The 25,016-nt window shown below is 39.0% G+C and overlaps 1 protein-coding gene across 4 annotated transcripts in view; it reads right to left on the bottom strand.

The window, feature by feature from the left end:
* Positions 1-13,398, bottom strand: part of ZZZ3 (zinc finger ZZ-type containing 3) — a 122,722-nt gene extending 109,324 nt beyond the window's left edge. For 3 of the 4 annotated variants that reach the window (XM_070367841.1, XM_070367840.1, XM_070367843.1), the window contains exon 1: positions 13,220-13,398. The gene's annotated coding sequence lies outside the window, so the exon portion shown is untranslated. Of the gene's footprint in view, positions 1-12,549; positions 12,638-13,219 lie in introns of those variants that run through there. The other variant, XM_070367842.1, reaches the window with a different exon arrangement.
* Between the last annotated feature and the right edge of the window lie 11,618 nt (positions 13,399-25,016).

Here is a 25,016-nt window from a genome sequence, read left to right as displayed (position 1 = left end):
TGCCTTATATACTTTATATGCAAATCTAAAGTACTACATCATTTATACTGAGGAAAACAAGAGCTTAGATACAAGCTACTTGCATGAAGTCACAGAGTTCCTAAGTGCTAGAGCCAGGATTTAAAATCTAGGTCCACCTGATTCCAATTCCATGTTCTTTTTGGTACAACACAAAGAGACTATAATCACTTGCCCAAAACAAATGTTCAGTAACAGTTAATTCCATATGTACCTCACTATTTTTCCTTGTTGGTCAGAATCAATTTCATACCAGCAATACTCTACAACCTTCAGGAGACTAAACTGCCAGCGAATAATCTATCAAAAGTTCTGATAATCTTTATTATTAATGCATTGCTTAATTAGTCCACTTAATTAAAAGAATCCCATCACGTTATGCCAAACACAATTTTCAGGCATTTTTGTGGTAAAAGAATCTTATATGTAATCATAAAAACCCAGGGTTAGAGAGACATAAAAAGTCAGGTAGCTGAACTACCTTATTCAGTGTAATGTGCTACTCATTCATCCTCAAAAATTCTTAAAATTCTTAAAACACGTAGAGAAAAGGGCTTTTTAAAAAAAAAAAAAAAACCTGTCATTCTTGTGAGTAATGCAGTTCAAGACAACAGAAACACTCACCGTAGTTTTCCAGAAACCAAGCAAACACCATACAGAACTTGGTACAAATTTGTCAATATCATTATAGAACTATAGTTTCTCTTAATTATCTTCTCTTTCTCTTCTCCTCTTTCCCTCTTCATACATTAGATTGTGAATAGCCAATTAAGTGAATGAAAGAATGCTTCCCAGGCCTAAACACTACCATTCACATCACTTTAAATACTGACAATCAGGTAAACTGATCAGAGTAAACAGAAACTAAGTGCTAGTAGGCTAATTTTTTTTCTATTTTGTAAAAGGAAGTTTAAAAAAAAATTTAGGTATTAAGGTTTATAAATAGGTTTCTAATACTAAGCTGTAGTATAGTGCCACATTAAAGGACTTCTAAAACGCACCCGCTGATGTTTTAAAAATCAGTAATAAGCTGAAAGTGATACTGACAAAAAAGGAAAAAGAAATTTTTTTGGATTGATGTAAAAGTTCTAAAACTGGACTGTGGAAATAGTTGCACAACAGTGTAAATTTACTAAAAATCACTGAACTATACTCTTAAAAAGAATATAATTCAGAAATCCTCCTAAAATAAGCTGTTATAAAAAAGTAACCAAAATGTTCCTTTCTTATATTAGTACCTTGAAATTAACATCATCATTTAGATTTATTATTCTGCAAATATGCATGCTTACTTGAAATGAACCCCAAGTATAGTTTCAAGCACCTTGGGGACTCTAAGTACTGAACTACACTTGTGATCCTCTTTAATAAACCAATACAATTCTTAAGTATATGAACTTACCACTGTGCATAATTTTAAATGAAACACTAACCACGTAAGAGCTGCCTTACTAAAACTGCACACAAAACAAAATGTATAGGGAAACAAAGAGTTTGGATAAATAACACCGTGATGAATAAATTTAAGTGATTTCTATTTTTAAAAGTCAAAGTATTCAAATCACAGCTACATCCAATTCTGCTTTTGTGTATAAAACACAGTTTTAGCAAAAATAGTCCTTGAATATAAGACCTAGAAGAAAATTCAAATGTCACTGTAAAATGTAATACAAAAAAATTCATTAGAATATATACAGTGGAGCTAGAACAATGCCTATGTGACACTGAGCAATATGCTTAATCCCTCTGCTTCAGTTCGCTCAGTTGTAGAATGAGGATAACAGTAAACATCATTACAAGGTTGTTGTGAGGCATAAATGATAATGAATACAATATTTACACGTATCTGCTGCTGTTGCTGCTAAGTCACTTCAGTCGTGTCCGACTGTGTGTGACCCCATAGACGGCAGCCCACCAGGATACCCTGGCCCTGGAATTCTCCAGGCAAGAACAATGGAGTGCGTTGCCATTTCCTTCTCCAGTATACGAAAGTGAAAAGTCAAAGTGAAGTCGCTCAGTCATGTCCAACTCTTAGCGACCCCATTCGTCCATGCGATTTTCCAGGCAAGAGTACTGGAGTGGGGTGCCATTGCCTTCTCCTTACATGTATCTAGCACATGGCAAATGTTCAATAATTTTAAGTTAGTATTACTATTATAATAGTTAAAGCTTCCCTGGTGGCTCAGCAGTGAAGACTCTGCCTGCCAAGCAGGAGACACAAGGTTCGATTACTGGGTCGGAAAGATTGCCTAGAGAAGAGAATGCAACCTATTCCGGTATTCTTGCCTGGGAAATCCCATGGACAGAGCAGCCTGGCAGGCTACAAGCCATGGGTCCCAAGAGCTGATCACAACTTAGCAACTAAACAGTAACAACGATAGTAATAGTTCGGCCAAAATACTTTCACAAGTACTCTCTTTTTTGCTCCAATCAGAGTATGTTTATTTAATAAATGTTTTATTAAACAGAATTTGTCTAAAAATTTTAATTTTATATAAAAAATTAAATGCAGGTGCCCTTACTACGCCCTAGTATTGGTTCTCAAAGTGTGATATCCTAATCTATTAAATCTGACACTCTCAGGGTTGAACCCAGCCATGTACTGCTTTTAAAGAAGAAAAACAAAACTTCCAGGTGATTATGATGTATGCTAAAGTTTGAGAGCCACTGCTTTATAGTAGTTACAAACAAATCAAAATTTCCTTCATGAAATTTTGCTAACTATAGAAAGAAAAGTACCTACCCATAAACGTGCCTTAGACCAAACTAGAAATAAGATTTATTCAAATTTAGTGGTAACTCTATAATCTTTACAAAAGTCATTTACTTTCTCCTTCACTCTTCATGAGATATTATCCTATAAAATGATGCCCAAAGTCAAAACTTTAAATTTAAATCTCCAGGCCAAAAAGAAATTTTTTTAGAAATTAAGTTTTTGCATAACATTTAATTTTAACAAAAGCTCAGCAAATGAAAGAGTACTAGGGTATACAATGTTACTCTTAAAATTATTCTTGAAAAAAACATCTAATTTCCACAGCTACAGGTCATTTATGATATTCTGGTCCTAACAATTAATGAATGACAATAAGCAAAATTCATTTACAAAGGAAATTAACTGTATCTTTCACGCTAACCATGGGAATTACATGAAAGAAAAACATGTGCAGGACCACAGTAATATATCTTTCTATGCCTTCTTTTGAAATTAATAAAGTGAAATGGAAGGGTAGAAAATAAAAGTACAAAAGGAGAATTCCATTTAAGAAAGTTGCACTTACACTTGAAGCCAGCCTGAAAGGGGATGTTAACAAGGTATAACTGACTCAGTTTTTTCAGTAGCCTATAACTCAATTTATAATCTGCACACCACAATGTTATACCGTTCATAAATACGAAATAAATATTTTAAAAGTAAAACGACAAACTTAAATTGAGACTTTTTATGACAGGGGAGGGAAAGGAAAGGGTGGGAATTCACATTCTTTGAAATAAGAAGATACCACAGGGTAGCTGTCATAAAAATCAGAATGAGAATCATTGCTTGAAAGGAATTTGAAGAATGAAAAGAAAGCTGCCAAGTCATAGGATAAAAGTCCAAAAAGCTATTAGCTGGTCAGGAATGCTATACCAAAGTTTTCAAAACAAAACTTCTAAGTAGGAGGGGGAAGAAAAAACAGCTGAGGTATCCTTGAAGGCCATCAATGACAGAAATTAAAAGTATTCTGCTTGCTCAAATAATATTTAAACGCAAACAGGGTCTAACATACAATCAGAAAGCAAAGAAAGCATTTATTTGATGTCCCCTTCTAGAGTTTCTGAAAACTATGAACGCCATGAGAAAAATGTCTAAGTAAAACTGTTATGATGTCCAGGTAATATAACCTAGATCAAGTTCTAGGATTTCTCAGATTACTCATATCAAAACAGGATAAAAACGGTTACAAAGAGAGTTAAAGTTCAAAACCAGACAAAATTATTCTGTGTTAGCAGGTATCAAAATAGTGATTTCCTACCAGCCTGGGGAATTAATAACCAGAATACAGCACAAGACAGTTTCTGGGGTTTTGATAATGCTCCGTTTCTCAGTAATGATTACACAGTTCTATGTTCACACTGTGAAAATTCATTAAACTGTACACTTACAAGAACTTTCTGTGTGTATTAATATGATAATCATATTTACATTTAAAAGCAGAGAGGGAAAAAAAGAAATTTCTCCCTCAGGAAATGAAACATATTACTACAAAAACATTAAAAATTAAAGTTTAGTAGAGACCATTCAGATTAAGAATTATAGGTTTAGAGTGGGGAGTAGAGATTTAATGCAGAGAAGTATTACAGAGCCCCTAAGGGGCTATCAGTGGATATATCCCACAAAGATACACACACACACACACACCCCCTTTTCAGGAGGAAAAAATGTTGGTTCCTCCCTTCATAAAACAGCCAAGCTAAATTTCACTCTATGAAACACATATATCTGCTTCTAATGGAAAAGTGTATATGAACTGCAGGATCTACTTTCCTTAAACTTCTGTCCAATTAAAAAAAAAAAAAAAGTTGCTAGTAAAGAGGTGAGTGAGTGCCAGAATACAATTTTTAACAACTGCTATTCCTGGACCACTTCAGCGCCACTTTGAAAACCCAACTCATCCATTAGGCAGGGTAGCAGAATTCTGGTAGAAATAAAAAGGTATAAAATTATGTTCCAATCCCTATAAATCTCATCCCAATCCAAACTATAAGGAAATTTCATCACATTCGGTTCCTCACCTGCAATTCTCCTTATGTAACCCCCAAGCAAAGAATATACTGTTTTCAAATATTTATGTTTTCACACTCACAATGTTAACCTGGTTTTTCTTCCTAGCATTTATGTAACCACTTTAATCTAAAGGCAAAAGAAAATACTAGTCAATATTTAATAATACAATAGTTTTGGAACATTACAGCTTTAAAATATAAATAAGCATAACAATCTCACTTTTTTAAAGAAAAGTATTTGTTTATCTTAATTATTCCATAAAGGAAAAAATAAACATCTTTGTAAACAATAAGAATTTCAAATATATTTTAAAAGTTCTCCTTGGCATGGATGCCCTAATGCTCACATGAAATTTCTTAGATTATTTAACTTCAGTAAATGCATATTGTCATGCCATTCTTAACAGCTGAAAAAGAAAGGAACTCATAATGGCTGATGAGCACTTTTTTAATTAAATATTCTAGAAGGCTAAGATATCAAGCTGTGTATTACTATTTAATAAGGGAAATACCTTAAGTACACATCCTAATTGTTGATTGGAGAAGTTTACTTCTCTAATTCCACAAAATCTATCAGAGTAGTTTTTCTCTTTGCAGCTGCTTGTACCCTTAGTGCTAGTAGTGCTTAGTCACTCAGTCTGTGCCCAACTTTTTGCAACTGGATGGACTGTAGCCTGCCAACCTCCTCTGTCTGTCCATGGTGATTCTCCCCTCAAGAATACTGGAGTGAGTTCCCATGCCCTCCTCTAGGGGACTGTCCCAATCCAGGACTGAACCCAGATCTCCTGCACTGCAGGCAGATTCTTCACCATTTGAGCCACCAGGAAGCAAAGCAATTTCATATTTTATCTCTTCAAGAAAGAAGAAATTGCTTCATTTAATCCTACTAAACTCTGGTATATAGAAAAAGAATATTTCTAATTTTGGTTGACAAGAAAAAGAATTATAAAACATTGTTTTGTACAAAATGAGCTTTTATTATACTCAAATTATAAAGTGCTTTGAAAAACTAAGAAAACAAATACAATAAAGAGGCCAGGGCAAAAGATATTAAACACGTTGTAAGAATCATTTAAAAAGCAATACTAATAAGCAAAAATGAAACATAGCAAAACAAAGAAAAACTATTTAGTAAATAGACTAAACAATTACCGATTTCCAGAAAATCATTTACATTCTCTCTTCACACCAATGCCAGTTGAGAAAGTAAATTTACTTAAATCAAAGTTACTAAAACTAAAATAAATAGTATTAAAATTAGTATCATTTATTTATTACATTTTCAGAGAAGGAAGACTTTCATAAGATTAGAAGTAAAACAAAATTAGGTTAATGATTTGGTTACATTAATTTTAAAATTTTGTTTATCTGAAAAACTCACAAAAGAAATGTATCTGTTAAGCATGTTTCACCTCAGTAGTAATTTAAGGAAAAAGTGGTATAATATGACTTACCCCCATTACATTTTTAAATAATATTTAATGTTGAGGTATAGAGCAACAGCCATGATAACATGAATATAAATTGATCCTTTTACCAAATATCCCGACACTGTATTTCAAGAGCCTTTAAAATTTACCTAAAAATTAAATGTGTAATGTACTAGGATATAATACTGATACTATATGCATGAAATACCTTATGTATAAATGTTCTTCACATTCCTTTTTATATACGCAAAAAAATTAGAAAAGGAGAATAATACATCTACACATGGAACATCATACAACCATTTATAATAATGATTATAAGACATTGTGAGAATGGGAAAATGTTATCTATAATTAGGTTAAAAGCAGGACATGAATTTATTTTTATCTGTAAATATATAAAAGATGTATTTTTATATAATGAAACAAATACATAAATAATTTAATATGGTTATATTAATTCCCAATATTCAAAATCCCAAACCAGCCACTAAATCATTAAAACATACACAAATACACAGTTAATACCTAAATCAAGTGCTGCTGCTGCTGCTAAGTCACTTCAGTATGTCTGACTCTGTGCGACCCCATAGACGGCAGCCCACCAGGCTCCGCCATCCCTGGGATTCTCCAGGCAAGAACCCTGGAGTGGGTTGCCATCTCCTTCCCCAATGCATGAAAGTGAAAAATGAAAATGAAGTCGCTCAGTCATGTCCGACTCTTCGCAACCCCATGGACTGCAGCATACCAGGCTCCTCCGTCCATGGGATTTTCCAGGCAACAGTACTGGAGTGGGTTGCCACTGCCTTCTCCTAAATCAAGTGCTACAAACCATCATTATCAACAAAGGGAGAATAACGTTTAAATTAATATATTAAGAGAGACTGAGTCACTTTTAAGTCATGTCCGACTCTTGCAATCCCATGGACTGTAGCCTGTCAGGATCCTCTGTCCATGGGATTTTCTAGGCAAGAATACTGGAGTGGTTTGCCACTTCCGTCTCCAGGGGATGTTCCCCAACCCAGGGATCGAATCCGGGTCTCTTGCACTACAGGCAGATTCTTTACCAACTGAGCTACCAGGGAAGCCTAAAAAGAGGCTGAAAAGGCAAGCAAAGCCACAGAGAAAAATCAACAGAAATAAATACTTCTCAACCCACGACCTTCAGCTGTGCTAAGGATGGAGACTCAGTGTTACCTACCATCAGGATTCAAAACTATACACCTGATTCATAGAGAAAGGTCAATTACAAATTCTAATTATCTGGTCTGAAAATTCCTTCATCAACAAATGTGCTAGTCTTCAGCCAATTGGTTAATTACTACTATTATCAAATATTAAATGCAAAGAGTTACTTGGGAAGTAGCCCCTTGAATATTAAATAAGATAAAAGCAATAAAATAAAACAGTCCATACACAGCAGCACCATCTTCTTACTATCACTGTTAAGTGAATTTGCTAGAAAACTGAAACACTTTTACTAACAAAGCTTTGAAAGCATTTACTCTTAAATTTGATGCTTTTGAACTGTGGTGCTGAAGATGACTCTTTATAGAGTCCCTTGGACAGCAAGGAAATCAAACCAGTCAATCCTAAAGGAAATCAACCCTGAATATTCACTTCCAGAACTGATGCTGAAGCTGAAGCAACATTACCTTGGCCACTTGATGTGAAGAGCCGACTCACTGGAAAAGACCCTAATGCTGGGAAAGACTGAGGGCAAGAGGAGATGTGAGTGACAGAGGATGAGATGGTTGGAATGGCACCAATGACTCAATGGACAGGAGTTTGAGCAAACTCAGGGAGATAGTGAAGGACAGGGAAGCCTGGAGTGCTTCATGGGGTCGAAAAGTGTTGGACACTACTCAGCAACTGAACTACTCATAAAAATCTTAAAAGATATCAATTTCTTAATTCAATTCCTAAAACACAGTACATAGAATAAAATTTATTTCTGATTAACATCATCACTATGACAGACCATGCGCTATCCTGCCCTACAACACTGTGATTCCCTCGGAAGTTAATGATTATAGGACTGTATGTCTCCATGTAATGACACTACCTTTTAAAGTTCCACATACTTAATACAGCTTCTTCAATAGCCTTGAAATAAGACGACATTTCAGTTGTCGGTGTGCCTAACTCCAATGGCCAATCTTGCAATCTGTGGGCTAAAAAAAATCAGATAACCAACTGTGTTGGGGTTGCAAACTGTTATTTATTCCAGTAAGTAGTTCCTGAATAAAACTCACAGGCTTATTATACTTGTTTACAGTTATTCTGAAGCCTCAGAGCTCTGCTGTTTCAAATGGAAGAAATCACTATCACTCAAAAAATGTTTAATTACTGACTGTAACATACATACTCTGGAGTTCCAAAATAATAAAAATTGAATAGTTTGATAGTATCCTCTGGGAAAGTTAGTCAGCTTACTTGTCTCTGACTACAGAAAAATTACCTACGTGAGAAATAACAGATGAAAAGAAAAAGAAGGGAAAAAGTGAGAAAAACAAGTTCAAACGAAACAGCAGAGTCCATAACGTTTGGTTTTTAGAAGTCAAGACTTAACATCTTGGGAAATATTTATTCATACTGTGTTTTTTAATGTATGATGAAGCTGAAACTCCAATACTTTGGCACTTCATGTGAAGAGTTGACTCATTGGAAAAGACCCTGATGCTGGGAGAGATTGGGGGCAGGAGAAGAAGGGGACAGAGGATGAGATGGCTGGATGGCATCACCGACTTGATGGACATGAGTTTGGGTAAACTCTGGAAGTTGGTGATGGACAGGGAGGCCTGGCGTGCTGCAATTTATGGGGTCACAAAGAGTCAGACATGACTGAGCAACTGAACTGAACAGTGGTTATCAGAGTATTAACTACAGAAATTTGCACTACAATATATATCACATATTCTTTAAAAATCAGAAGACTGGAATTCCTTTGAGGTCCAGTGGTTAGGACTTCATTCTTTCACTGCCAAGGGAAGAGCACAGCCAAAAAAAAAAATAAAAACCAAAACAAAAAAAATCAAAAGACTTGTACTTAAATTGACACTGAATTTTCATATGAAATAGCAGATTTTTAAAAAAACGTCCTACAACATACTTTCTTCATATTTCTGATCAAATAATTTCCTATAAACTGTCTTGGACACTGGTTCAGAAAAAGACAGAAAATTAAATGTATATTCTTCATATAATTAATATGTAACATAGGTAATACACTATATAGTTTACAAAGTTACAGGTCTATGGAAATTACCATTGTGTCATATCTAAACAAAAAAATTCCAAGTGAGGACATTATCACTTTTGTTAATATCCTCTGATCACTGAAGTTCATTAGCTCTCATAGATGACTTCTATGACAATAATAAATGAGAAAAAAGAAAATAAAATTTCTTGGTTATCTAAGTTTTACTCAAGCAAAACTCAAATCATATTAAGATATATTTCTGCTTGAATTTTCTCAGTATATTTCTACCCAGTACTTGGGTATTTTAGTGTCTGTAGAAATCTAATAATTTCTAAGATCTGCTACCAAACAGTTTATAAAACAAAGTCGTTAAGAATAAGCAACAAATACTATTGCAAGGATTGGCTACACCAAAGGCCCAATTCCCAAGCAAAATTGTGTAAACACCTTTGCAAAGGTCACTATAAAATTGTCATCTTTGAATCCACAGTCATCTTCACAACGTCCAATCTCTAATAAAATAAAATGTACTCAACAAAAGTTATTTAATGAAAGACAGGCTTTACCTAAGTTAAGAATTCAGAGAGTTTCAATTAGACATCAACTTCAGTTGATGATTTTTTCCGGGGGGCAGGGGGTTGGGGGGGGGAGACAAATGATATCAAACAATTTGGGGGGTGGGCTGAAACCTGTTTGAAAAAATCAAGCGGAGGGGAAAAAAACTGCCTCACACACTGACTCCAAATTCTCCTCAACTCAAGCTCCACTCCCACCATCACAAGCTGCCTATTTTGGGAACATGGCTGATAACCCTCTACCATCCTTCCTTTTCTCTGCAACTTCTCCAATTCCATTTTAGTATCAACCTATACACACCCCCACATCTCCTTTTCCTCTTTCCCACATCACAGCTCTCAACACTCACTTTTATTCCCAACATTCCTGCTTGAACTATTACAAGAGAAAACCACACCGAACAAAAAGAGTGGTCACTTTTTTTATGTGACAGGTCTGCTAGTAGTCTGGAGGGAAAAATACAAAAAACTATCAGAAAATGCTGCCTAGCAACTTTTGAGTATATGTACATTTGTTTTATGAACTACTGATATATCTTACTATATATATATCTTACAGTTGAACTGATATATCTTACAGTTGAACTCACTAAAGTACATAGTCAGAACTATTAAGCTGGTAACTTTTTAAATTGGAAAACTCCAATACACACACTTGAGTAACCATTTATAGCACAGAAGTATCGAAAAATATAAACATACAAATATAAATGTAAATAAATAGCACAACTATTAAAATATAAAAAAATATATATATATATATAAAAATCTGGACTTTCCTAGCAGTCCAGTGATTATATCTGCACACTTTCAATGCAGGCGGCAGCAATTTGATCTCTGGTGGGGAACTAAGATCCCACATGCCCTGCAGCATGACACACACATCTGTATGTATGTATGTATGTATGTATGTATGTATGTTGTTGTTTAGTCCTAAGTCATGTCTGATTTTTTTGCAACCCGGGATTTCCCAGGCAAGAATACTGAAGTGGATTGCCATTTCCTTTTCCAGGGGATGTTCCCAATCCAGGGACTGAACCTGTGGCTCTTGCACTGGCAGGCAAGGGGAGGTGGATTCTTTACCAGTGAGCCACTAGGGAAGCCTATATATATATATATATATATATATATATATATATATATATACACACACACACACATACATGTGTGTGCGGTGTGTGTAAAACTCAAGTGACAAACATTTCTTTAAATATTATTTCATGTGGACTTTTTGTACAGAGCTACCAGTATACTAAATTTCTATGGTAAAAATAATGCTATCACTCAAGATATTTTCACAAAACTGTAATACAAAAAAAACCTGTACAAACAAAAAAATTTATTTTTTGAAGCATGTATGTATGAGTCAAAAGATGTAACACTAAATAAAAAGAAATTTTTTACTTATTACTAATGTTGTGATAGTTTATCTTAAAACAACACCCCTCCATTTCTTCCTCTCCGTTAAAAAAAAGGAAAATATCTGGAATAATACATAGCTACTGCTGAGAGTGATTACAGAGATTTTAGGACTGAGGAAGATAACTTGGAAGAATGTGTACCAGGAAGTATTTTACCCTTTATTCTACTCCGTACTAAATGCAGAGAAAAATAACACGTTTATAGTTTTAAAAAAACTTATGATTACCTGATTAGATTGCTAATTTATCACTATGAATACTAAATAAATCCATACTAAAAAAAAATTATGCTATAAATTCACTTTGATAAAACGTTGGAGAAAAGCTAATCTTACCTCAAACTCAAGGAAAAATTGAATTCAAAGTTAAAAAGAAGTTTGCTTTTAAATTTGACTGAAAACGTTCCACTATTACCTGAAATATGTAACCTAAAACAATCATCCCTGAACAACAAAGACGGAACTTCATAAAAACAGTAATCAAAATCTTGCTGGGGGAAAAAAAAAAAACTGATCTTTAATTATGAGTTAATAGGCACGTACAAAAAATTAAAAGAATGGTTTTATTCTGTCATCGGATATTGTTCTGATATACAAAGGATCTCTCCAAATGCTGCCAAAAGTTATCGTAAATACAAAGTAAGTTAGAGTGATGAGAAAGTTATCAATGAGCAAATAAACGGGAGCAAATGATGCCCAGAGAGAAGAAACGGAACGCGCTCTATTTTAAGCGTCCGAGGAGGACAAGTGGAGAAAGATACTGCGGAAGAAACAAGCGACAGAATGGTTAACAAGTCTGGAATTCTTTAGAAAATGGCAACAAGGGTAAAAACTGACAAGAACGTCTGAAAGTAAGAGGAACGGTATCCAATGGAATCGTCACGTCTCTACGAGCACGGCTCCGGACTTCCAGTGAGACCGCAGAGGAACAGGAACTCTCACTAAGCGGGGAAGGAGCCCGAGCTGAGGGGTACAGTCGCTTCTGCAGGTGGCGGAGCGCCCGCAGGGGGGTGGGGAGGAGGATAGTGTTGCCTCAACTGGGTCAATGTATATTCCCTTCAGGACTAGAGAAAGCTGACACAGCACGTCTCCCGGCACCAAGAGGCACTTGCCCTAGGCCCCTCCCTAGCAACTTGCCTTGTACAAAGAGTTGCGAGTCCCAGGCCCCCGGAACCCGGGGCTCCGCCATCCAGGACAACTGCTCTGCCAACAAGGTCCCGCGAGAATCAAGAGATCTCGCGATACAAACCCCCTAGCATCTCGCGAGTTTCCTCTACAACCAACATGGCGGTACCGAGAAATCCGTATTTCGGTACTTAAAAAGGGCTTCATTTACAAACAGGAGAACGTGTAAAAAAGAGAAAGGGCAGGAAGTCTTTTCCGCCTTATATTTCTCTTCGTACCCCCAGTGGAGAAGAAAACCTGCAAACAACCCTAAGACCCGCAACGATCACGGTTACACTACAGAGACACAGCAACTTCCAGCCTCAGCCAGCCTCCGAGACTGTCACGTGGAAGCGGATTCTTGGCGTGCCGGTCACGTGGACCGGTACTAAGCAAGCGCGCGCCCGTTGGCCTCCGGAGAGCCCTCCCGCCCCCCTTTTGCCCGCGCACACGTGCGCGCGCACCCCCGCCCCACGTGGGGGCTCCGCCGCCGCTGCGGTCGCCGCGGCAGCCTCCAGCCCACCCCCTCCCAGCACTCCGTTCCAAATCCGGGTCCCAGAGCCGATCATCCCCGAGTACTCGCCGCCTCCATTCTCCCTCCCCCGCATCTGGCCCCCACCACGTGCCCCGAGCGCCTGCTCACCTTTCGTGCGGGGCTGGGCGCCGCAGGCCACTCAGGGAGGCGCCGTCGCCGTGGCCGCTCTCCGCCCCCGCCACGGCACTGGCTCTGGTGGCCGCCGCTGCAGGAAGCTCAACAGCGGCGCCGGGGCGCTTCCAGGTGGGTCCCCGCCTCCCGTTCCTGCCACTTCCCGCAGCACCAGCGGCTCCTTCCGGTCCCCTCCTTTCTCGTCCTCGCTGGGACGGGCGGGCGGCGGCGGCTGCAGGCGCGCTCAGTACACCGCCTGCTGGTAACCGCAGCCGGTGCAGCGCGGGCTGGCAGGGCGGGCCGGGGGCGACATCCGCCCCCGCCCCAGGGCGAGGGTTCGTCTTCTAAGGGCGGCCCCCGGACCAACCCCTGCTGTTGTCTAACTTGGTCCTACCCAAGGAGGAAAGGTGTCCCTATGTAGCGCCGCGGTTGGAAGTCCGCTTCATCCTACCATTTCTGGCCTCTTGAGAGATTTGTACACCCTCCCTCCTTAGCATTGTGGTCTTACAACGTATACACATATTTTTCTACGTTGTATATACTCCACCCTACCTGATATCCGACCGCATAGCCCCCTCGTTCACCTCTGGCTTTCCCTCTGTTGCTACAACAAGCAGGCTCAGGACTTGGCTTATGCTGTTCCCTCTGGCTGGAACACTTCTCCCAGATTTCTTTTAGCGAGGCGTATTTCAGGTACCTTCTCAGAAGTTGACATCTGAGGCTTCGCAGACCACCGCTCATTCTATCCAAAGGAGCATTTTGGAACGCTACTCTTACCTGCTTACATTTCTTCATGGCAGTTAGCACTTCCAGACCTTATTTGTCTGTTCTTAGCCACCAAGATTGTGAGATCCTTAAAGGCAGAGACTCTGTAAGTTTTGTTTTTGCTATAGCCACAGAACCTGTGTCTGGTACCAAGCAGTATTTGATACTCTATTAAATCATATCAAGGGCTTCTCTGGTGACTCAGATGGTAAAGAATCTGCTTGCAATGCAGGAGACCCTGGTTTGATCCCTGGGTAGGGAACCTCACCGGGAGAAGGGGTTGGCTACCCACTCCAGGATTCTTGCCTGGAGATTTTCGTGGACTCTGGAGCCTGGTGGGCTATATACACCATGGGGTTCCAAAGAGTCCAACCAGACTGAGTGACTAACACTTTCACTTTCTAAATCTTTTCAAGAAACTATAGTCAGCATGCAGGAAAAGGCCCAATTCCCATTGATGGAGATAAGTACTTACCTTGAGTTGATAGTTTCATTGACAAGTTCACCATTTATGAGCTAAATTTCCTTTCCGCTGTGTAATTTGAAGATTATATTCCAAAAATATCAAATGCAGTGGTAGAAAATGGTTTAACTGGAGCTTCTGCAATCATGGGGTACTGAATACTTCATTGCTTTCATTTACCTTGTCTTTTGACACTTTTTTCAGTCAAGTGGATATGTGCCTCCTCTTATTTTGCTAATAAAAGTTATTAAAAGATTGAAATGCGTTTTTATATTTGTTTTAGTTGAGAGTTCAACTCAAAATAACAGCTGGTTGGAGACAAAGAGTGGCAAGTATATTTCTATATTGACACATCAACAAGCCTTTATTGAATCTAGTTACAGGCCCTTTTCTAGGACCTAGTGTCACACCACTTCCCAAAGAGGCAAATCCAATGACTGATCAACACAGGACCATTACTATTTCTCTCCAAATTGTTGGAAGGCCCAGCCCTCTTACCTCAACTTGCAACAGTTCCGGTGGATCTTCCCATCTCCAGAACAACCTACATCCTGTTAAGACTCCATGGCAGCTTAGCTTCTCCCTCTGCCATTTCTTCTCTTTCTTACAAGTGGTGATCCTAAGAACATTCCTAAAGATACGCACACTAATCATATAAGAGTTTGCTTTCTGGAAAACCCAACATGTGACACTATTCACTTTTTTTTTTTTTTTAGAAAATAGGCGTAGGTTAAGTAACTTATCCAGGTTTGAGCTGCAAAGTTCTATATAGAGATATAAAGTACTGTGGGAACAGAGGAGGACTTGGGAAAGAGTTTTTATAAGGGTTGGCATTTGAGTTACAGCATGACTACAAAGCAGAGAGAAAAGACCATTTTCAGCTGAGGGAATTCTATGAATGAGAGTGTGTGGGAATTTGAGAGGGCTACAAGTAGCCCCAAGTGGCTGCACTCAAGAGTCTTTGGAACAAACACTAAAAGGGTGATCTCAGCTGATGCCAAGAGCTCTGTGTTAGTACTGGTTTCAACATTTATCACATCACAGATCCAGAACCACTTTTTCCACAGTCCTTTTTAGAGTGTGAAGCAGAGTTTGAAAAAGCCCCTCAAAAGGAATGCTAGAATTAGAAAAATCACCATTTTGCAACCTGTAATGAAATAATTGATGCAGCCAATAATCATCAGTAGATAACACTATTCATTGAAAAGTTGATCACTAATTTTACAATGAAAGGATTGCGCTTTCACCGTCTGAACTCACTGATCAATCCTTGTATCATTAAAAGTGGGACAAATACTGTGTGACCCCTTGTTTCACCAGGCTCATCTACCATGGTAGACAGTTATATTGGTGTCTCTCAGTGAACTATGCCTGCTGATATTCAAGCCCATTATGTAGTTCTCTTCCAAAAGAAAATGGCTAGAAATGGGTGCCAGTTCCAGTCCCAACTGCCTGGGAACCTGCAGCATTTGTTGTACCCTCTTGGAATATAGCTGCCAAGGAGTAAGGAAGATCAGGCTATCCAGAGAGAGGCCCTGGGGGATGAGATCCTGTGGAGAGAGGCCTTGATGGAAATAAACTTAGTGCCTCAGCCAACAGCACTGAGGCCCTGGTTAGGTGAGAAGCCTTCTTGAAACTTTCAGCACAGCAAATCTGCCAGCTCAGTGCAGTCCTATCCAGCAACACATGGAAAACCACCCAGACGATCAAAAGAATTGTGAAAAATAACAAATCTTCATTTTAAGCCCGGTAAGTTTTTGGGTTCTTTGTTACACTACAAAGGATCATCTTTAATGTGAGTAGCATCATGACTCTACTATTTGAGAACTACACCAGCTGCTGTGTTCATGAACATTCTCATACTTCAGCATCCTCAGGTCCTATAGCAGAACTTTACTTGGATGAGAGACACAGAATTCAAGGAACTTAAACCCAAAAGGCTTGTATGACAAATCTACACCTGAATCATTGCTATCATAAATGTTTATGCCTCCATAATTTTGCCAAACATACACACTTTAGATTTGAATTATCAAAATCATTATCTACTTAGTATTTGGAGCCCTACAGAGGGATAGGCTGGTAGCCTGGACTTTCTGCCACTGGTGATGTGAAAAACACTAAAATTATGCATCTGGAAGGGAATGTTATATGCACCCAAAACTGGGGAGAGAGACTGCATTTACCATGTACTTTATATCTTTTAAGCATTTAGTTTCATAACAACCCAAGAAAGGACATACTCATTTTGCAAATGAGGCAACTGAGATAACTGCCAAGGTCACACAGCTAGTAGGTGGAAGAGCATGTATTCAATGTAAACAATTTGATTATTGTAGGTTGATTGCATTAAATGACCTTAATTGTTTACATGTCTGTGTATCCACATCTTTTGCCATGTGACTTTGCAGTTCTTTAAAAGTAGAATGTGGGGCTTCCCTGGTGGTCTGGCGGTGAAGAATCTGCCTGCCAATGCAGGAGACACGAGTTCAATCCCTGGGCTAGGAGGATCCCACATGCCACAGAGCAACTAAGCCTGTGTGCCACAACTACTGGGCCAGCGTTCTAGAACCTGAGAACCACAACTGCTGAGCCCAAGTGCCACAAGTACTGAAGCCCATGTGCCTAGAGCCCATGTTCCACAAGAGAAGCCACCACAATGAGAAGCCCATGCATCGCAACGAAGAGTAGGACCCCAGCTTGCCACAACTAGAGAAAAAGCACGCAACGAAAACTCAATGCAGGCAAAAATGAATAAATCTTTAAAAAAAAAAATAGAATGTATTTCCCCCTCCCTTGACTCCAAGTTACATCATGCAACTTGCTTTGGTCAAGGAAATATTATTAGCAGATAGGGTACATAGAGAGACTTCAAAAGGGCGTATTTCTCTGCCATGACCAAGAGAACATGCCTGGGTTAGCCAGGTGAAAGGCATAAGAAACAGAACGAATTTGTTCCAGTAATCTCCATGGAAGTCATCCTAGATCAGCTGAATCCTAGAAAAACTAGTGAGCTCAGCCAACCTCAGAAAACTGCCTAGCGCCCCCTCTTCCCAACCCAACCCCCCAGCCCTCAACTGACTAAAGATAAGGAGTGCACCTAGGTGAGATGAGCCAAGGGCCTGATTAGCTCAATTCCCCAGACCTGTAAAATAAATAATGTTCTTCCACATTGATGAGTTTTTGTGGCTGTTACATAGCATCATTGTAGCCAAAGTAACTGATACGCTGGCTCTAGAGCCCATACTGCTAATGACTATGTTGCTTTTCAGATTGTTCCAGTTTTAGGTGAGAGACAAGTAGATATTCAATACCTTCAGCAAAGAGTTAGAAATTTGAGAATAGAGTTTGTAAGAGTCATTAAGGGTAGTAAGATACAATTGATTCATTTTAAAAGAAGCAATGCTTAGGGAATTCACTGGCAGTCCAGTGGTTAGGACTCTTATGCTCTCATTCCCAAGGGCCTAGATTCAGTTCCTGTTTGGAAAACTAAGAACCCACAAACCTCAGGGCATGGCCAAAAAGAAAAAGAAGATGTGATATTGAAAACAAGGGAGTGAATGAGCTCTCTAAAGAATAGAATAATTAGTTACAAAGAGTGACAGAGATTTATCCTTTAACATCCAGAAAGAGAAGATACAGTAGGCAGATATGCAGAGGGGAAAAAATAGATGGAATGAAGCACCATGCTTCATAAGGAGGGAAGTTTCAGGATATAGTTGTCACTGAGAAAGTCACTGGACTAATTGGAAATTTACTTGTGACTTCTGAGAGAAGCATAGATTTTGGAATCAGACACATCTGGATTTGAATTCTGACACTTAATAGTTGTATGGCATTATCAGTTCAACAGACATGCTGCTGCTGCTGCTACTGCTGCTAAGTTGCTACAGTCATGTCCGACTCTGTACGACCCCATAGACGGCAGCCCACCAGGCTCCCCGGTCCCTGGGATTCTCCAGGCAAGAACACTGGAGTGCGTTGCCATTTCCTTCTCCAATGCGTGAAAAGTGAAAGTGAAGTCGTTCAGTTGTGTCCGACTCTTCAGGACCCCATGGACTGCAGCCTACCAGGCTCCTCCATCCATGGGATTTTCCAGGCAAGAGTACTGGAGTGGGGTGCCATTGCCTTCTCCAACAGACATGAGTTTGAGCAAACTCCAGGAGGTAGGTAAAATAGAGGGAAGCGTGGCATGTTGCAGTTCTTGGGGTTGCAGAGTCAGACACGACTGAACAACTGAACAAGAAAACACATTTAACACAGAGTCTGACATTTGCTAAGAACCTGAGATTAGTAGTGATCAGTGGTGACTGTATTGTTAATAAAATAGTTTTGAATGATAGACCATTTTTTTTCCCCTAGAGAAATAGTTTCTTTCTAATCTCCTTACTCACAACCCTTCAAAGTGGTAACAAGTATATTCAAACTGATCACTTTCCTTTGAGAGTTAAGGGAGTAGCTTCAAAAACACAAGGAAATTGCATTTTTCTGATACAATTAACTGCATATAATGTTCCAAAATTTGTTATGGAAATAGTAATGACTGCTAATAAGTCATATAAGAGAAAAAAAGGTTTTATGAGTAGGGTGGCAACAGTAAAAGCCAGATAGATTTGAAAGGTAAAGAGGGTAAATACTGAAGTGGAAGCAAAGAGTGAAACAGTGGAATCCTTTGGGGCCTCCCAGGTACAAATCCCTCCCGTGTCCCCTGTTTTTTATTTATAGGAAATAGTCTTCACTCAACCTCCTAGGTATAGGAGGTTCCACCTTCGCTGTATTCCAAAAATGAAACTGAGAATTGCTCAGTCGTGTCCAACTCTTCGAAACCTCATGGACTGTATTGTCCATGGAATTCTTCAGCCCAGAATTCCAAAGGGCAGATTCAAACAGTTGCTAATCAGAGAAGATAATCCAAAGCAGGAACAGTCAAGAAACAATAGAGAATGGGGTGAGATCCTGGTACCTCCCAGGGGGATGTGCCAAGCAATTTGATACATATCTCTGAGTTCTTCTACAGGAACTAAGACCACCCCACCCCTCCCCCAGCCAGGTGGAAGATAGTATCTTCAGTTCAGTTCAGTCACTCAGTCATGTCCGACTCTTTGTGACCCCATGAACCGCAGCACGCCAGGCCTCCCTGTCCGTCACCGACTGCCAGAGTCTACCCAAACCCATGTCCATTGAGTCGGTGATGCCATCCAGCCATCTCATCCTCTGTTGTCACCTTCTCCTCCTGCCCTCAATCTTTCCCAGCATCAGGGTCTTTTCAAAGGAGTCAGCTCTTCGCATCAGGTGGCCAAAGTATTGGAGTTTCAGCTTCAACATCAGTCTTTCCAGTGAACACCCAGGACTGATCACCTTTAGGATAGACTGGTTGGATCTCCTTGGACTTGAGAGTCCAAGGGACTCTCAAGAGTCTTCTCCAACACCACACCACAGTTCAAAGGCATCAATTCTTCAGTGCTCAGCTTTCTTTATAGTCCAACTCTCACATCCATACATGACTACTGGAAAAACCATAGTAACTTCAGGCTAAGAATAAACACTAGACCCCAGACCAGATGGAACCAGAAGGCTGATGATTGAGATTTCTGAACACAAGCCTTCTACCTCACCAATAACCAATTAGAGGAGGATTACACATCTGGCAGCCCTCTCCACCAATTTTTCCTGTAAAAATGTCTCCCTGAAACCTACTGGGGATATTTGGATGTTTTGAACACTAACTCCCCTGATTGCCCTGTCTGGCACCTTACAGTCAATGCTATTCTCTCCTTTACCACAACCTGGTGTCAGTAGATTGGTTTTACTGCATGCAGGCAGGCAGACCCAAATTTGGTTCAATAACAAGAGTGTAGACCAACCAAGAAAGAACTTTGTTACTAAGTATGGTACTGGCACAAAAACAGAAATATAGATGACAAATACAGAAAAATAGATCAATGGCACAGGATATAAAGCCCAGAAAATAATTCCATGCACATATGATCAATCTATGACAGAGGAGGCAAGACTGCAATAGAGGTAAGACAGTCTCTTCAATGTGCCAAATGGTGCTGGGAAAACTAGACAACTTTGTGTAAAAAAAAAAAAAAAAAATGTAATTAGAACATTCTTTAACACTATACACAAAAATAAACTCAAAATGCATTAAAGACCTAAATGTAAGACCAGATACTATAAAACACTTAGAGGAAAACATAGGCAGAACACCCTTTGACATAAATCATAGCAATATCTTTTCTCATCCATCTCCTAGAGTAATGGAAATAAAAACGAAAATAAATAAATGGGAGCTAATTAAACCCAAAAACTTTTTCATAGCAAAGAAAACCATAAACAAAATTTAAAAACCCACAGAATGGGAGAAAATATTTGCAAACAATGTGATCAACAGGGGATTAGTCTCCAAAATTTACAAATAGCTCATGTGGCTCAATATTAAGAAAGCAAACAACCCAATCAAAAAATGGGCAGAAGATCTAAGTAGACATTTCTCCAAAGAAGACATACAGATGGCCAATAGGCACAAGAAAAGATGCTTAACATTGCTAATTATTAGAGAATGCAAATCAAAACTATGAGATATCACCTCATACCGGTCAGAATGGCTATCAACAAAAAGTCTACAACAATAAATGCTGGAGAGGATGTGGAGAAAAGGGAGCCCTCCTACACTGTTGGTAGGAATATAATTGGTACAACCACTATGGAGAACTATGGAAGTTCTTCAAAAACTAAAAATAAAGCGGCCATATGACCCAGCAATCCCACTTCTGGGCATATATCTGGAGAAAAATGTGGTTTGAAAGAATACATGAACCTCACCCAATGTTCATTTCAGTAGTATTTACAATAACCAAGACATAGAAGCAACGTAAATGTTCATCAATAGGAAAATGGATAAAAAAGAAGTGGTACATATATACAATGAAATGTTGTTTAGTCACTAAGTCATGTCTGACTCTTTTGCAATCCCATGGACTATACCTACCAGGCTCCTCTGTCCGTGGAAATTTCCCAGACAAGAATACTGGAGTGGGTTTCCTTGTCCTTCTCCAGGGATCTTCCCGACCCAGGGACTGAACCCACAGCTCCTGCATTGGCAGGTGGATCACCAGTGAAGGCCAGTGGAATATTACCCGGCCATTAAAAAGGGTGAGATAATGTCATTCACAGCAGATTGATGAACCTGGAGATCATACTAAGTGAAGTAAGTTAGACAGACACCAATATCACATATCAATTATATGCAGAATCTTTTAAAAAAATGATACAAATGAACTTACAAAACACAAAGAGACACACAGAGAATGAACCTATGATTACCAGGGGGGAAGTGAAGAGGGAGGGGTAGATTGGGAGTTTGGGACTGACATAAACACACTGCCTTATTTAAAATAGATAACCAACAAGGACCTATTATATGGCACAGGGAACTATACTCAATATTTTGCAATAATCTATAAGGGAAAAGAGCCTGAAAAAATAGATATATATGTATGTATAACTGAATCACTTTGCTGTACACCTGAAACTAACACAACACTGTAAATCAACTATACCTCAATAAAAAAATTACAATAAAAAAAAGAGAAGTGAAGAAAGAGATGTGGCCAGTGTGGCAAATAGGTCTAGGAAATACTAATTTCCTTCATCTTCTGCCTCCTAATAAAGGAAAATTTAGCAAGCGTGAAGGCAGGGAAAGTTAAAAATGAAAAGGGACAGTTTGAGAAAGTCTATGATGTGGATACTTAATCTTTTTTTTGGCCATGATATGGGCATACAAGATCTTAGTTCTCCAACAGGGATCAAACCCATGCCCCTTGCAGTGAAAGCTCAGAGTTCTAATCACTGAACCACCAGGGAAGTCCCAATACTTAATGTTAACATGTACTGAGGTGTATTACAATGGAATATCATTTCAGTCATAACAAAGACTGAAATGTTGCCATTTTCAGCAACATGGACAGGCTTGGAGGGTATTAGGTTAAGTGAAATGTTAGAGAAAGCTGAATACTATATGATATCACTTATATGTGGAATCTAAAAAATACAGCAAACTAACGAGTATAACAAAAGACAGATTCACAGATACAGAGAACAAATTAATGCTTACCAGTGGCTAGAGGAAAGGGGGGAGGAGCAATGAGGGGCTACGGATTAAGAGGTGCAAATTATTAACTATAAAATAAGCTATAGGCCTCCCCTGGTGGTCCAGTGGTTGAGATCCACCTGCCAATGCAGGGGACACGGGTTTGATCCCTGGTTTAGGAGGATCCCACATGCTGAAGGTGAGCCACTAATGAAGCCCTCAGGCCTCTCGTGCTTGGCAATAAGATAAGCCTCTGCAATGAGAAGCCCACGCATCACAACTAAAGAGTAGTCCCAACTTAATGCAACTAGAGAAAATCTTGTGCAGCAACAGACTCAGCACAACCAAAAATAAATAAATTTTGAAAAACAAAACTAAGTAAACTACAAGGATATATCGTGAATATTTTGTAATAACTATAGGTGAAAATGTAGTGGTTTAGTTGCTAAGTTGTGTCCAACTATTGAGACCCCCATGTCCCCCAGTTTCCTCTTTTCATGGGATTTTCCAGGCAAGAGTACTGGAATGAGTTGCCATTTCCTTCTCCAAGGGATCTTCCAGACCCAGGAATCGAACCCATGTCTCCAGCATTGCAGGCAGATTCTTTACCGACTGAGCTACAAGGGAAGCTCAAGTGAAGTATAAGCTTTAAACAAAAATTTTTAAAAAAATATAATGAGTCACAATATAATGAATTGTATTTTTACATCTGTAACTTACATAATATTGTACCTCAACTATACTTCAATTTAAAATAAGTTTTTTAATTTAAAAAAAGGGTCTTCCCTGGCAGTCCAGTGGTTAAGACTCCACCATTCTACTGCAGGGGGGAAGTGTTTGATCCCTACTCAGGGAACTAAGATCCCACATACTTCAAGTCAAGGCCAAAAAAAAAAAAAAAAAATTACTGAAGGAAGTGAAAGGGCATGAGAAGTACCCTGAATCAATAAATAAATTCATGGCAAAAGAGAGGAAGTCAGAGAGGGAAATAGGAGGGCTTCTCCTTTCTTTAATGCAGAAAGTAAGAAGATGGCAAACATTAAGAGGTGGCAACAGAAGGAAGACAAAGGAGCTTATGCCTCCTCAATCTTAACAAAAGAGGGGTAAGATTATTTACTGCAGCCCAGGGAAAGGCAAGGTTTGAAAGAGCTGGTGTGGTATAATATGTTATCCTGAGGAACTGACAAAGGATCACTAAAGATGTCATTAAGCTCTGAGAGCTAAATTGATGCAAAAACAAGTATTTTATGATTACTGGACTTATAGATGTTGTTAGTCTTCCCATCCTCACTTTTTAAGTTCAGTGATTCTAAATGGTTCTGAAATTCTATGTCTTCTTAAACTAACTGGAAATAATAATTTAGTAATAGTTCAGGATATCTGTGTATTGGAGTATATGCTTTGTAATTAACCCAAATCCACAATCTTACAATACAAAATCATAACCTTTCTAAGCAATGGAGTCATTGTCAGGATTAAGGGAGATTAAACTTTTTAAAGTTGGGCATAAGATTTATAACAACTGCTTTTTGACCCCAGACTTTTTCTTTTTTTGCCTGAGCAGACTGGTTCCAAATAGGAAAAGAAGTATGTCAAGGCTGTCACCCTGTTTATTTAACTTATATGCAGAGTACATCATGAGAAACGGTGGGTTGGATGAAGCACAAGCTGGAATCAAGATTGCCGGGAGAAATATCAATAACCTCAGATATGCAGACGACACCACCCTTATGGCAGAAAGCGAGAACTAAAGAGTCGCTTGATGAAAGTGAAAGAGGAGAATGAAAAAGTTGGCTTAAAGCTCAACATTCAGAAAACTAAGATCATGGCATCTGGTCTCATTGCTTTATGGCAAATAGATGGGGAAACAGTGGAAACAGTGGCTGACTTTATTTTCTTGGGCTCCAAAATCACTGCAGATGGTGACTGCAGCCATGAAATTAAAAGATGCTTGCTCCTTGGAAGATGACCAACCTAGACACCATATTAAAAAGCAGAGACATTACTTTGTTAACAAAGGTCCGTCTAGTCAAGGCTATGGTTTTTCCAGTAATCATGTATGGATGTGAGAGTTGGACTGTAAAGAAAGCTGAGCGCCAAAGAATTGATGCTTTTGAACTGTGGTGTTGGAGATTCTTGAGAGTCCCTTGGACTGCAAGGAGATCCAACCAGTCCATCCTAAAGGAGATTAGTCCTGAGTGTTCATTGGAAGGACTGATGTTGAAGCTGAAACTCCAATACTGTGGCCACCTGATGCAAGAGCTGACTCATTTGAAAAGACCCTGATGCTTGGAAAGATCGAAGGTGGGAGGAGAAGGGGACAACAGAGGATGAGATGGTTGGATGGCATCACCGACTCAATGGACATGAGTTTGGGTAAGCTCCAAGAGTTGGAGATGGACAGGGAGGCCTGGCGTGCTGCAGTCTATGGGGTCGCAAAGAGTTGGACACGACTGAGTGACTGAAGTGAA

This window comes from Bos mutus, chromosome 3 (genome assembly GCF_027580195.1).
Source record: "Bos mutus isolate GX-2022 chromosome 3, NWIPB_WYAK_1.1, whole genome shotgun sequence".
In the NCBI taxonomy this organism is placed as follows: domain Eukaryota; kingdom Metazoa; phylum Chordata; class Mammalia; order Artiodactyla; family Bovidae; genus Bos; species Bos mutus.
Note: the sequence above shows the minus strand (reverse complement) of the source record. Positions and strands in the feature narration are given on the sequence as shown.